At 41.2% G+C, this 10,840-nt stretch overlaps 1 long non-coding RNA gene and 1 pseudogene across 1 annotated transcript in view; one reads left to right on the top strand and one right to left on the bottom strand.

Annotated features, from left to right (window-relative positions):
- Positions 1-1,835: 1,835 nt before the first annotated feature.
- On the bottom strand, positions 1,836-3,131 carry LOC115868139 (annotated as a pseudogene).
- Positions 3,132-8,996: 5,865 nt separating this feature from the next.
- Positions 8,997-10,840, top strand: part of LOC123521254 — a 6,681-nt gene continuing 4,837 nt past the window's right edge. The window contains exons 1-2 of the long non-coding RNA XR_006679724.1: positions 8,997-9,090; positions 9,249-9,311. This is a non-coding gene — a long non-coding RNA (uncharacterized LOC123521254). The remainder of the gene's footprint in view (positions 9,091-9,248; positions 9,312-10,840) is intronic.

Genomic DNA, 10,840 nt, shown 5'->3' with positions numbered 1-10,840 from the left:
AAAGCAGATTGGCAGTAAGATTTCCTGCTAAATCTCCAACAGGAACAGTTCTGTATCTTTTTAGACCGGGGACGGGTGGGGGGTGTGGAACGTCCAGCCCTTGAAGCCACCTACACTAGCTAGCATCACATGCCTCACCAATGAGAAGCCATTCCAGCCATTCCATCTCGACCCTATAGGGCAGGTAGAACTGCCCTGTGAGTTGCTGACACTGTAACTGTGTACCGGAGTAGGAAGCCCCCGTCTTTCTCCGGAAGAGCAGCCAGTGGTTTCGGGCAGCGGGCCTTGCAGATCACAGCCCAATGCATAACCACTATGCCACCAGGGCTCCTAGCCACCACATTAGGGGTGAGTTAATGAAATGTTTGACCACATAGAGAAGATTCATTTTTAAATTGATAAATTTGAATTACCCTCAGATGCGATTATAAACACCCAAATGGCTTTGGGCAGAGAAAAAGGTTCCTCACCCATTACAGATGAATGCTTCAATGGCCATGTTCATAAACAATTTTCACAGAATGTAGCCAGTACTAGTATATTTATATAGAGAGTAACACTTCGTAGTATTTCTTCTTGAAAGCCATTTTGAATTTGAACAATGGTTCAGAAAATACTAGTGGACCATTTTACTCTGAGAATTGTGCTCTATTGAAGCATTCTGTGTGCTTAAAGCAGCGGTTCTCAACCTGAGTCATGACTCCTTTGGGGTTGCCCGATTCATAACAGTAGCAAAATTACAGTTATGAAGTAGCAACGAAAATCATTTTATGGTGGGGGGATGGGGTCACCACAACATGAGGAACTGTATTAAAGGATCACGGCAATAGGAAGGTTGAGAACCACGGGCTTAAAGGAATAGATTCCCCTCCCCACCAAAAAGAAGAAGAGAGGATCAGATTGGTTATCTGGGTTTAGAACAAGTCAGTAATCATTTACTATGGTCTCAAAGACAACGCTATGACGTGTCTGCCTAATACTAATCATCCATCTGTCAATCCTGTATTGGACATCTGAAAAACTAGTTCTTCAGAAGAGGTCTCACTCACCTTCAGTCTGCTTTTCTTTTGGAGGAGTGGGGGAAGGACCTGATGTAATTGTTAGTTGCCACTGAGTCGGTCCAGCCCATGGTGACCCTCTGCACAACAGAAACACCGCCGGGCACGGTGCCATCCTCACCCTTGTTCCTGTGTCTGCCCCCATTGTTGCAGCCACGTGTCAGTCCAGCTCCTTGAGGGCCTTTCTCTTTTTCGATGACCCTCCACTTTACCAAGTGTGATGTCCCTCTGCAGGGACTGGTCTCTCCTGACAACGTATGTAAGAGAAAGTCCAAAGTATCCTTGCCTCTAAGGAGCATGCTGGCCATACTCCTTCCAAGCCAGATCGGTTTGTCCTTTTGCCAGTCCATAGAACTTTCAATATTCTTCTCTAGCACCACAATTCAAATACACAGATCCTTCTTTGTTCTTCCTTAGTCAATGTCCAACTTTCAAATGCATATGAGGCAACTGAAAATATGATGGCTTGGGTAAGTACATTTTAGTCCTCAAAATAACATCCTTGCTTTTCAATACTCTAAAGAGGTCTTGTGCACTAGATTAACTTAATGCAACACATCCTTTGATCTCTTGACTGCTGCTTCCACGAACATTGATTGTGAATCCAAGCAAGACTATATCCTTGACAACTTCAACCTTTTCTCCATTTATCCTGTGTATCCATCCAGTTGTGAGGATTTTTGTTTTGTTTTGCTTTGAGTAAGAACACTATATTTTCTTACAGATAATTCTATTGATTCAACACTTTTTCAAATTAAGAAAAGGATAAAAGTAAGCTTAGAACTGGGTCACCTGGCCCTTTCTCTTCTTATCAGCTCCCAGTTCAAAATGTTTGCATCTTTTAATGCCCAGCCAGCATCCTCTTGGACCTGCAGTTAGGTTCAACATGTTCAAACCTCAGGCTTGTGGTTTTAGCCTCCTTCTGGAAAATTGGCTTTGTCTGCCCACCATAGCCACTCTGCTTCCGATCATAACGCTTCTTTCTTTGTGCGAACAGGGAATCCTTGCCCTTCTTATACTGGGTCCCTTTGTGAGGTTGATGCTTGCCACACTTCTTACACAAAGTCCTTCCAGTTTTAGGTACATTGACTATCTTTGCAGAGATGTGGTCTACTCAGTGTAAAGGGAAACTTGAGTGTCTATACATTGACTATCTTTGCAGAGATGTGGTCTACGCAGTGTAAAGGGAAACTTGAGTGTCTGCAATCCTTGCCCTGTTTTCTTTATATTGAGTTGTAATCCATACTGAAGGTTGCAATCCTTGATCTTCATCAACAAGTACTTCAAGTCCTCCTCACTTTCAGCAGCAAGGTTGTGTCACATCTGCGTATCTCAGGTTGTTCATAAGCCTTCCTCCAATCCTGATGCCACATTCTTCTTCACATAATCCAGCTTCTCTGATGATTTGCTCAGCATACAGATTGAATAAGTATGATGAGAGGATACAACCTTGACACATCTCTTTATTTTAAACCAGGCAGTATTCTCTTATTCTGTTCGCACAACTGCCTCAATCCAGGTACAAGTTCTGCAGAAGCACAATGAAGTGTTCTGGAATTCTCATTCTTCTCAAGGTTATCCATAGTTTTTAATGATCTACACCGTTGAATGCCTTGGCATGGTCAATAAAACACAAGCAAGTCCCTGCCAATATAGCTTTATCTTGTGGTTACCCTAATTTAATAGACTTTTCCTAAGATGTTGGTTCCATTGAAATCCATGATCAGAGGATGGAAGAACACATGTGAGGGGGCTGCTTCATTGTGTCTGTCTCTGAGAAGTTGTTGGGTAAACTAAAGAAGAATCATGTGCCCTGTTAGGAAAAAAACAACAACCACTTAACATGATGTTTTGGTGGATCCATAATGAGAGAAATTTCCCCAGAGGATGCTGGTGATCACGTATTTTAAACAAAATTTCCATCTGCCTTTGGTGATCCGGGCCCCGTGCTCATAACTACCTGGAGTTTAGATTTTGTTGTTTTGAAGTTTACAGTTTGTCATAGGTCACATCAAAAGGGCTAATTATGGAAATCCTACCAGTTAAACTAAACTTTACCTTAAACACACTCATTGCAGCTCAAAAGAATGGAGAAACACTCCCTTGAACTTAAACCTGAAACACCTCAGTGTGGGAGGATCCAGAGATGGCTATCCCAAGGTTGTGGACTTTGGAGTTGTAGAACTTTGTTCAAATCTCTATTGCTTTTGCCTTAGTGAATGAGTGTTACTGAAATTGTTGCCTTGTATCTAACACCTCATTGTTTCCTTAAATAGTATTGTCATTTAAATTTTGTTGAATTTTCCCATGTATTGTTAGAATAAAGGGCTTTCCTCTGTATATATACCTATGTATGAAAATATATACTCAATTAGAAAGAAAATATCTTGAAAATGATGATGGCAACATATGTACAAATATGCTTGACACAATGGATGTATATATGGATTGTGATAAGAGCTGTGAGAGCCCTAAATAAAATGATTTTTTAAAAAATATGTGTATCGCTCTCTCTACACACACACACATACATTTCCCTTTTTCTTATTTTTGTTTTTTTAAATAGTTTTATTACACTTCATTTACATAATATACAATTCAATAGTTCAACCACATTGAGAAGAATTGCCCAATCTTCACCAAAATCAGTTTTAGAACATGTTCTTTCGCCCCTGTACTCATTGTTGTTCATGGAACTTAAAAAAATTTTGGCAAAAATATACACAACAAAACATCTCCCAATTCTACAACTTCTACAAGTATAATTCAATGCCAATGATTCTTGTTACTCTTCTCCCAATTGTTCCACTACCAGTGAAATGAACTCAAAGCTCCCTAAGCAAAAACTCTTCCTCCTTCACCCATGGTAAGCATAGGTCATGTTTGATTTCTTTCTTTCTTTAGTAATTTTCTTGATATAATATTCACATATCATACAGTTCCATAGTTAATCCACTTCTATTTTTTTAATCATTTTATTAGGGGCTCATACAACTCTTATCACAATCCATACACACATCAATTGTGTAAAGCGCATTTATACATTCATTGCCCTCATCATTCTCAAAACATTTCCTCTCCACTTAAACCCCTGGCATTAGGTCCTCATTTTCCCCTCCCTCCCTGCTCCCCCCTCCCTCATGAGCCCTTGATAGTTTATAAATTGTTATTTTGTCATATCTTGCCCTGTCTGACATCTCCCTTCACCCACTTTTCTGTTGTCCATCCCCCAGGGAGGTCACATATAGTTCATTGTAATCGGTTCCCTACATTTCCCTTTCTCATTAAAATTTTAAATCTATGCTATTGGCTATACTGATGATGCTACTATTATTAGAATTATCAAATGTCCCATGGAGATTACATAATATTATTTCAGGTACCTCTGACAGGGTCCATATCCCTAATATATGAATTGATTTTGAGCTTGCACTTAATTTTAAGCCCTAAGCTGAGATCGATTAGTTCTTATAATGTAGCCCTTTTGGTACCTACACTTATGAGATGATCACTGCAGATAGAGCAAAGTGTGGTGAAGAAATCTTATGGTACCTGGCTATAAGAAAGAATAGCATATGGGGTCTTCAAGGCTTGTCTTAAGACAAACAGTCATCTAAGGAAAGTGTCATTTAGTCCTTGTAGAATGTGTACTCCAGTCTAGGTGTGATCAAAGATTTTTAATAAAATCCATGATCAGAGGAAGGGGATTACATCAGAGCTTAAATTTCTGAGCACGAAGTTTACAGAAGGCTATAAGTTACAGTGGAAGCCCTAAATCCATTTATGTGTGTCCACATACATTTAACTATCATTGAATTCTTCCTGACCATTTTACTGGGAGTGAGAATGCTTTTGCCCTCAAGTAGAGTACATTAGAGTGTGTATTACTATCATTCCCTTAGCCAGTCCAGAGAGGAGGGGCCTACCTCTTAGAGACTTGCTTGGGTGTTCCTTTAATGAAAATTGGGATGATGAAGCCACATGATCATGAGTCATACCCGAATTTAGTACACATATATCTATAATTATATATGAAACTATGGTCTCTTTTTGCCCCTAGAAACATTTGTAAAGTCAGAATTTTGAATTTAATCCTAAATTTTTTGACAAGTTTAAATTTCATGAGTTATGGAGTAGGAAGATGTGGGTGTATGTCCTAGGAACTCAACACTTGTAGTATTAAATTAAAAGTGGCTCGGGGGAGTGGGGATGCCAGCCCCACCCGCTGCTTGAGTCACTGGTTCAGTAATACTACTTCTGGGTTCAGTAATGCACAATTGTACGGTTGAGATAGATAAGCATTATATTAAAGTCATCGAGAGCATGAGAGATAATACAATAATACAGTCAGACATATTACATAGTAGCATTGCTCACCTCTGCCCCGCTTGGTGGTCCTCATGGGAGGAACCCAGCTGCCAGAGCAGGAGCCGCCTCCCACGCGGGAGCAGCCCTCTCGTCCTCATGGGAGCCGCCCTCACGGGAAGCAGCCCTCCTTCCTCAGCTGCCCTCCGCCAGCCACCCTTCTGGCAGCCACACTTGAGAACCATGGAGCCTCATTATTTATTGCTAACCACACATCATATCACTTTAGGGGGATCTGATTACAGAGTCATACATCACAGAAAGGGGCAATACATTTCATTCTTGAACAAGTTTGATCATTCTGGTGTCTCATACAATAAAGCAGACAATTACTATTCTGGGAGGCATGCAAGTCCCCTGATAGCAGACAATAACCTGAGTCACTGGGAGGAGTAGCGGCATAGGCAATACAATCAATAGGAGGGGGATGACCTAGGGGTGTGCCCACATTGGTTGTGGGATAAACAGTGGTGTCTGCTTGACCTAGACAGATGATAATGGCTACCTAACCTTGGTCATCCTTGGGCGGGTTTGACCTCTCTGGTATCTCCTGCAAGTAAACATACCACCACTATCCTTATCAGAAGGGAGTGGGTCTTATTTAGGGTGAGTCAGACTAATAGTCTAGCCACTATAGATGGCTGATGTTAAGGAAAATAACCTCTGACCTACTTTCTCTGATCACCTATTGTAGTCATTCTTAAGCAGCTAAGTCTGGGACATATTTTGGGGAGACAACTTAAGAGAAATCCTTCTGTTCCTCACAAACACTAACTAATGTTTGATTAAAGAAGTCAGGGATGTGGAGGGAGAAACGCCAAGGGTAAGTGTCTGATCGAGGGATCTGAATTCTAAAACCAATAAATGCCTGAATACTAAAACCAGTAAGCTTGATATAATAGAGGCATTCACACTTTTCAATTACAAGAATATTTTTTTGTGTCCATGCAATACATAAACACTGATAATATACTTCACAAAGAAAATCTTAATTTAAAAATATAGAACCTGGTCATACTAAAATAGAGCTAGAAAAAAAAATAAATGTTCCATGTATTTATTGATATGTCATGTTGGTACTTTAGGATGAAGTATTTTTTTTCTATTTTATTGTATTTCAGACAGTCTTTAGGTTACTAGAAATAAGCTCCATTCCTAAATTTATCTCTAAATTGATTTTGTATATAAATAATAAAGTTAGTACCATTGATATCTAATGTTTTCTTATAGTTTATAGTGTATCTTTCTATATATTAAAAAATTAATGAAACAGTTCTAGACACATTAAACATTCTTAACATAATAATACAGCAATAATTATGTCTTAAGATGTATTTCAAAATAGCCCCAATTATTTGAACATATTTTTTACTTAAAAAAATCATTTTATTGGGGGCTCGTACAACTCTGATCACAATCATACCTTTATTTACTTTTTAAAACTTAGAGCAGATCAACTATTCTACAGTTAACAGTTCACATATTTTGTCTCAAAGCCCCATTCTTTATTATGAATCATTATATGTACATCAACATTTTTAGTATAATAGATTTGCAGGTGGGAGCTTGACTCATCACTACTGATTATACACAAGTTAGACGTTCATATCCTGGGAGTGTTGACATACTGATGAACGAGGGGCATTTTCCTCATGAATTTTTTGAAGCCCTCTCGTACGAAAAAGTAAGTTCTTATATATTAATTTATTTAGCCACCTGCTGAATTATCTTATGGCCTGTCATTGGTTGTCATTTCATTCTTTTGTACTTTAGGAAGACAATAATATAATTTTCACAGAATGAAGGAGCACAGTGGCACAGTGGATTAAATTTTGGGCTGCTGATAGGCCAAAAATTTGAACCTGCCAGTTGTGATGGTGGGTTAGAAAGATGAGGCAGTCTGCTTCACTCACTGCCATGTCGATGCCTACTCACAAGGACCCTGTGGAACAGAGTTAAGCTGGCCCTGTGGGTTTCCAAGGCTTTAAAAGCTTAAATATTTACAGGAGTAGACAATCTCATCCTTAGCCCATGGATTCAAACCACTGAAGTGGTTAGCAGCTCAATTCCTAGCCCACTAAGCCCACTGGGTTCCTTCCCAGTAAAGACTTGGAAATACTATGTAGTAGTTCACCTTGACATAGTGGGCTTGTTTTAATTTTTACACATGAATATTTTCCCTTTTTATAATATTTTCCTTGTGTTATTGCATGAAGTGGAAAACCTAGCACAATGTTGACTATTCGAAGTGGAGAGTTATGCTTTTTCTTGACCTTAATCGGAGTGCTTCTAATGTTTAATCATTAAGAATGAATACTAGATTTTTTAAAGTGCCTTTTATCAAGATACTTTGAATCAAAATCAGCTTGATGGCAGTTATCTATCCCTCACCCATCTGTTTGTCACATTGCAGTGGCTTGTGTGCTGCCATGATGCTGGAAGTCAGGCTGCCAATATTTCGAATACCAGCAGGGCCATCACCCAGGATGAACAGATTTCAGTGGCCTATCCAGATTAAAAACACACTTGGAAGAAGGAAGAGGCAGTCCACATCTAAGGGATTAGCCACTAGAAGCCTTTAAATAACACTAGAACAGCAGGAACTTGTCTGATATGGTCCTGGGCGATGAGCCCTCAGGTTGGCAAACTTAAACCAAACTCATTGTCATCAGTCAATGCCAACTCAGAGCGACCCTATAGGACACAGTAGAACTGTCCCTGTGAGTTTCCATGACTGTAACTCATTTATTTATTAACCATTTTATTTGTAATTCATCCACATGCCATACAATTCAATAATTCAATCATATCGAGTTGTACATTCATTACCACAATCAATTTTAGAACATTTTCTTCTTTCTTGTACTGTTGTCATGTAATTTTTTTTAATTGTGGGCAAACCGTATACAACAAAACATTCTCCAATTCAACGTGTATAATTAGTGCCATTGATTATACTCTTTGCAGAGGCTGTCATTCTTTACAGGAGTAGAAAGCCTAGTTTTTCTCCCCAGAACGACTGGTGGCTAGTGGTGGTGTAGTCTTGAAATGCTGATTGCAACGTGTAACCGATGAGGTCGCCAGGGCTCCTCCTGAGGTTCGAAGGCATTCAAAATACAACCGGCGAAGAGTTGCCCCTTCGATCTTAATATGTAATAAAGCTTTAGGGCCCTTCATTTGATGATGGGGCACGAACTCCACAGGAGAAGCAACAGCTTGCAAGCATCTATTATTAATCAGAACATGGAACGTACAAAGTATAAATGTAGGAAAATTGTTAGCTGCCAAAAGTGAAGTCGATCTTTACAGGATACACGGAGGAAGGAGAGGGGCCTCCAAGCCGCTCTCGGTCCTTACTGCCCACCTCCCGGCCCTCCCCGCACTCCCTAGGCCCGGCCACGACAAGCTCTGGCCAGGAGTCCAGCAGGCGCCGTGACAACAGTTCCGGAGTACCTGGGAGAGAGTACCAAGTCCGCTGACGTCAACTGAGCCTGCGCGAGGCGCCCGGCGCCCGTGACGTCACATTGTCGCGACGGCCAGGGCGGGGCTGCGTCTCCTTTGCCGGAAAGCGACAAGAACTCTTCTACCGCCTGCTGGGAATCGGGCCTTTCGCCGGAGAGCGGGGCTAGGGCGCCGAGCCCGTTTGCTGTGTGAAGTGAGTCGGCAGGTGAGTACCGCGGGCTCCTGCCGGCGCGCAGGCCGGCCTTGTGGGTATCGCGTCGCGGCGGACGCGACTAGGCATTTGTCGCGAGGTCAGAGCCACCGGCGACCCGGGCCCATTTCTTAACTCATTTGCGTCCATCCTTCTGGTCCTCGTCTTAGCAGCGAGCGGGGCCCACGGAGCTGTGACGGGGATAGATGTGTCCGGGAGGACTGCGCACTGACACAGTAAGTGTAAGGAAATTTTCGGTTTTCACATAAGTAAGGTGAGGGCTTCTTGGGGGTGGGGGGCGATTCTAAAAGCTCAGGAGAAATGGAATCGAAAGATAAAGAATTTTCCCACAATTTTTTTTGACGCTTAATGGGTACAAACCCGTTTTAATTCGGTGACTCGGACTTGAGACAGTTGTACCTGTTGCATTCATTTGGTAATACGCGCAGCACACAGAGATCATTTTTAAGCTTATTTTAAAGAAGGTGTTAGGTAGCTAGCTTGGGGTAGGGGGCTTGTCCCTTCCATGCCTGCAAGGGCCCCCAAAGAGAGGTCCTAGTCTGTGCATGCTTGGTTTGGGGGTCTACCCTTAAGTATCCACAGGCTGCCCGATTTCTTTCCAACCTCCTCCGAGTGATTTTTCCTACGTGGTGGTTCGTGCCCAGTTGTGAACCCCCAGCGCTGCTTCCACGGGGCTTGGCACGCTGTCCAGAAATCGTGTGTACCCTGTTGAGACTGTAAAACCTGAAACGTCCTGCCCTTAATAAAAACTCACTTGGATTACAAAACGTGCTTCAGCATGAATTCTTTCAGCGTGCGAAGCCAAGAACCGAGGTATTACCCACTCCAGAAACCTAACAAAGTCTTGTGAGAGGAGACAGCTTTGCCACATTGCTTTTTAGCCAAGACGAGAGGCTAGGTTTCTTCATTCCAAATACAAAATTATTTCTATATTTAACGTGTGCATTGCTAAACAGCCCCTCCGTCCACCCACTGCCTTTTTTGATAAGTGAAGAGGATGTTGATGAGCATTTAGGTACGATGTGAATCCATCCAAAGCAAAGCCAGTATCATCAGGGGTTAATTATGATACTCATTTATATTCTAGATACTTTATTGATGGTGGTCAGTCTGTAAGTTACACCTTTCATTTCTCATTCAGCAACATATATGAAATAACAAAGCGTGTAGGTAGAATTTTGATTTCTTCTTGTATATTTTACACAAAAGGTGGAGATTTCATTAAACAGTGTATCCACCATAAAAGACTTGCATCTAGTCATTATCTGAGTTCTGACTGTGGATATATGCTGTAACGATTTGTGTACATGTGTACCCAAGACTAGAAAGAATTTATAAATTGCCCGCAATCCAGTTGAGAAGCTGGAGAATACACTGCAGGCACATGGAAGCTTTTGTGTTAGATAACATTGCTTTGATGTTCATGCAGTTTAGATGTATTGTGTATTTTCTTTAGCCTTATCCCGTAATAAAACAATGTCTTGCAGGGAAGTGTGCACACATGTGTAATGAAAAAGCAACCCATACAGTAGCAGATACTGAAAACTTACCATAACATCGGGAAAAATCTCATGGCTCAGGAACACTCATTCGGCTAGATGTTCATTTGGGGGAATCATGAATATTCTCTAAAAGCAGTTCTCAAACTTTTGGCCCCAGGATTTAATATTTGAGGACTCCAAAGAGCTCTTGTTTATTGAGTGTGTGTGTGTGTGTGTGTGTGTGTGTGTGTGTGTGTGTGTAT

Source organism: Echinops telfairi, unplaced genomic scaffold (assembly GCF_000313985.2).
Source record: "Echinops telfairi isolate 266 unplaced genomic scaffold, ASM31398v2 ScPeMD7_7;HRSCAF=31, whole genome shotgun sequence".
Classification (NCBI taxonomy): domain Eukaryota; kingdom Metazoa; phylum Chordata; class Mammalia; order Afrosoricida; family Tenrecidae; genus Echinops; species Echinops telfairi.
Note: the sequence above shows the minus strand (reverse complement) of the source record. Positions and strands in the feature narration are given on the sequence as shown.